Raw genomic sequence first — 4,770 nt, 5'->3', positions numbered from 1 at the left:
TGTGTTTGTGTACAGACTATCTTACTGATAGAATCAGGGAAAAACAATAACACAATGGATAGTGTCTTAGAAGGGAGGTCAGAGTTCACACATAGCTGACGGGGTGATAAAGTAATTATTTCATAGGCTGTGATTGTTGATGTCTGAATTATGGGATACTCTGAATTTCAATGGAAACAAGTGGAACAATTTGGGAAGTCTCTCAAAGTTGCTTCCCTGACTGACCACAATATTGCTGCAATCTAACTGCAGCAGAAAAACTAACAGAAATATGTTAACAGCATATCCAAAAAATAAGTAGTAAACTCAGGAACCTCACAAGAGGGGCCTAAGGAGTCATGATGACTAAATATAATGTGATATGGTATTCTGCACAGGATTCTAGAATAAAAAATGACATGAGTTAAAAACTAAGAAAATATGATTAAAGTATGAACATTAATAAATAAAAATGTGTCAATTTCTGTTCATTCATTATGACAAATGTATCATACTAATGTGACATTTTAAGAATAGAAAGAAACAGAAAACTTTCCGTGTTATCTCTGTAATCTTTCTGTAAATATAAAATTATTCTAAAATAACCTTTTAATTTTAAAAAAGTAAACTCAAGGAAGCCTCATATTATACTTATTAAAATTTTATTTCCCTTAGCTATATATGATTATTATAGATTTTCAGTTTAATAAATACCAATATGGCATAAATATCAATATTGGCATATAAATTTGTATGAGACTCTTGCTCATGGAACCTATATAATAATTTGTTATTCTTCATAGCATTAATAAATATGGTATATTTAGTTTTATAGTGTGGGGAAATTAAAAAAGGTAACTTTTTGCTTTATATTAGACAATTTTAGCCCACCATCTAATCATTTAGCATGTTATAAGTTGTAATTTACTAAATGAACCTTGGTTAGTCAGATTAATTTCTTTATTATGATTTTTTAAAGATATGTAACTTTAATGGGGAACACTATAGCAATTATCAAGAGAATTAGTCCCATTAACCATATCAACAGTAAAATGGATTTAATTTAAAAAAAATGAAGGGGCAACAAAAATCCAAACCACACCATAGCACATTTTCCAGTGCTTTATTTACTAAAACCTTCACTGTTGTGGCAAACTGCAAAGCAATTAAGGACCACAGTTGCATAGATGTAACATTGTAGTGAATATCAATGGAGCCACAATTTAAAGCTACAAGCAACATGGACGAAATGCAAATGAAAATCCACACTTGTGATGTCAAAGTTTTGTTCTAATTTTTTCCTTGATTTCTTCTATTTTTTGAAGTATAATTAACAAATTTTAAAATGCACATCTTGAATATTTGATATACATATACATTATGAAATGATTACTGCAATCAAATGAACATATCCATCTCCTCACATAGTTAGGTTTTTTGTGTGTGAGAGAGACTACTTAAGACGTACTTTGCTGTCTTAGCAAATTTCAGGTATACTATGGTCACCATGCTGTACATTATGTCCTCAGCTCTTATTTGTCTTAAAACTGAAAGTGTATACCCTTTGACCAACATCTCCCTTCATTCCCTGGCTAAGTCTCCGTATCCTTTATTTCCTTGATTTCTGAATTTTATCTGGTCCATTCAGGTCCATGGTCACTGGATCTGTAGGGTTTGGTAATGTAACACTCACATCTACTCCAAAATGTGTCCAAGTATGTTTTCTTAAATGCATTGTATAGATACAACTGAAAATCTAGCTTTTATTTTAGCTGCTTCAATGAAAGAGTAGAAACTTCCAATCTTGAGAAAGTCACTTTGTGACTGAGGTATTAAAGTCATCTGTTTGGCTGTGATTATGAACCAGAGTAAACTTTAGGAGTCTTTTGAAGGTCACACAGACATAAATAAGAACATAAAGTATATGAATATGTAATATAAAAAACCACAAACATGGTAATTAACCATACCTCCGCTACCCTTCCCATTGGCTAATCAGGGTGATATGCAAATTAACTGCCAACCAAGATGGTGGCCGGCAGCCATGCAGCTGAAGAGAACATGAGGCTTGCTTGCCCCGGCGATGGAGAAAGCCAAGGTTCCCCGCCTGCTGCGCCGGGCTCTGACCCTGAAAGCAATAGCTCCGAAATGCAACTATGTTTCAATTATAGAAGCGAAACAAACCCAGATACCTGCTTTCAGACAGCCCAGCATCTGAGCTGGAGCTGCAACAAAGTTTCAATTACAGAAGGTAAATAAATCCCAGAATATAAAAAAAAAAAAGGAAAAAAGGAGAGACTGGGAGCTTTAGTTGCAGGCTTGGCCCACCTGAAAACAGCCCTCAGCCCCTCATCCAGGCTGGCCAGGCACCCCAGTGGGGACCTCCACCCTGAAGGGGGTGCGGGCAGCCTGAAAACGCCCATCAGCCCCTCATCCAGGCTGGCCAGGCACCCAATCAGGACCCCCACCCTGATCCAGGACACCATTCAGGGCAAAACAGCTGGCCCCCACCTGTGCACCAGGCCTCTATCCTATATAGTAAAAGGGTAATATGCAAACTGACCCTAACAGCAGAACAACTGGGAATGACTGGTCACTATGACACACACTGACCACCAGGGGGCAGGCGCTCAATGCAGGAGCTGCCCCCTGGTGGTCAGTGAGCTCCCACATGGAGGAGCTCTGCTCAGCCACAAGCCAGGCTGATGGCTGCCAGTACAGCGGTGGTGGTGGGAGCCTCTCCTGCCTCTTCAGCAGCGCTAAGGATTCCGACTGCAGCTTAGGTCTGCTCCCTGCTGGCAAGTGGACATCCCCTGAGGGCTGCCAGGCTGCCAGAGGAATGTCTGATTGCCATCTTAGGCCCAATCCCCTGGGGAGCAGGCCTCAGCCAGCAGATGGTCATTCCCTGAGGGGTCCCAGACTGTGAGAGGGCACAGGCCGGGCTGAGGGACTCCCCACACCCCCTCCCCCCCGAGTGCACATATTTTTGTGCACCGGGCCTCTAGTATAATATAAAAAAACCACATATTGTGAATTTATGAATAAATTACAGAAACGTAGGCTAATGTCTTTACAATGACTTTATTGATATTTCTATACTAAAATAGCCATATCAGCCCTAACTGATTTGGCTCAGCAGATAGAGTGTTGGCCTGTGGACTCAAGGGTCCCAGGTTTGATTCCGGTCAAAGGCATGTACCTTGGTTGCGGGCACATCCCCAGTAGAGGGTGTGCTAGAGGCAGCTGATGGAAGTTTCTCTCTCATCGATGTTTCTAACTCTCTATCCCTCTCCCCTCCTCTCAGTAAAAAATCAATAAAATATATTTAGAAAAATAAAATAAAATAGCCATATCAACTTCTTTGACTTTCAGAAAATGTCCAAAAACAGCCTCAAGCTAGGAATCATCTCAATGGACATGATTTTCTTTAGAGATATTGGTGTGTATGCCTCTAGCCAGCTCTAAAAATAAACACTTTAGTTTACATTTGAAGAGAATTTTACGGGGTGGTTGTTGGCACTATATACACATATGTATTCATATACCTTTTAAACCACAGAATCCCTAATCCCAAAGAATTTACATCCTCTGACTGATAAATTGTTATTCATATTAAAATATTTTAGAATGGTAGCATGTTATTACTTCTTTCCATTTTATGTCATTCCATGCACTAACATTCATTGGGACTTTTTCTTTATAACAACAGTCACAGTAGTGACTTTAGAGTGTACATCTAGAACTGCCATCACCCTTTTTCTAACTATGTATTAATATTCTTAGCATAAAATATGTCCCTCCAGATTTTTTCATTTTAGTGATAACTTGCTATTATATATGGCATCTCTTTTGAATTTATCCCTCAATAGTGACATAACTAGAACATTTAACTGATAGTTTGCATTGTCATTCATGCTAGTCTGAGGTTTGTTATTTTAGTTACCTTGTCTGAGTAAAATCTGCCAACATTTGCAACATAGCTTGCATGTATGTATAAAATGAACTTGTGTTTTTCAAAACTATCAATCAACAACATGGGTAAATATCTAAATAAATTCTACGTATTGGTCAATTCCAACTCCTAATTTGCTCAACAGATTTCCTTTATTTTTTAACTAGAGGCCCGGTGCACAAAAATTTGTGCATTCGGGGGAGAGAGGGGGCCCCTCAGCCCATCCAGTGCCCTCTCGCAGTCTGGGACCCCTCGGGAGATAACGACCTGCTGGCTTAGGCCTGCTCCCGGGTGGCAGAGGACACGCCCAATCCCTAGGTGCAGCCCCTGGTCGGGCTCAGAGCAGGGCCGATAGGGGAGTTGGGGCGCCGCCCCCTGTCATGCACAGAGCAGGGCGGATCGGGAGGTTGCGATGCCACCCCTAGTCACGCTCAGGGTAGGGCCAATTGGGGGGTTGAGGAGCTCCCCCCTGTCACTCACAGAGTAGGGTCGATAGGGGAGTTGGGGCACCACCCCCTGTCACACACAGAGCAGGGTGGATCAGGGGGTTGGGGAGCTCCCCCCTGTCATGCACAGAGCAGGGCCGATCAGGGGTTTGGGGCACCGCCACTGTCACACTCAGGGCAGGGCCAATGGGAGGTTATGGCTCTACCCCATCACACACAGAGCAGGGCCCGGGGGGAGGGGGGTTGGGGCGCCGCCCTCTATCACCCACAGAGCAGGGCTGATCAGGGGGTTGGGCGCTGCACCCTGTCACACACAGAGCAGGGCCGATCAGGGGGTTAGGGCACTGCCACTCTGTCACACACAGAGCCACAGGGCGATCAGGGGGTTGGGGA

The sequence above is a fragment of the Myotis lucifugus genome, unplaced genomic scaffold (assembly GCF_000147115.1).
Source record: "Myotis lucifugus unplaced genomic scaffold, Myoluc2.0 scaffold_74, whole genome shotgun sequence".
In the NCBI taxonomy this organism is placed as follows: domain Eukaryota; kingdom Metazoa; phylum Chordata; class Mammalia; order Chiroptera; family Vespertilionidae; genus Myotis; species Myotis lucifugus.
This window is presented reverse-complemented; position numbering follows the sequence as displayed.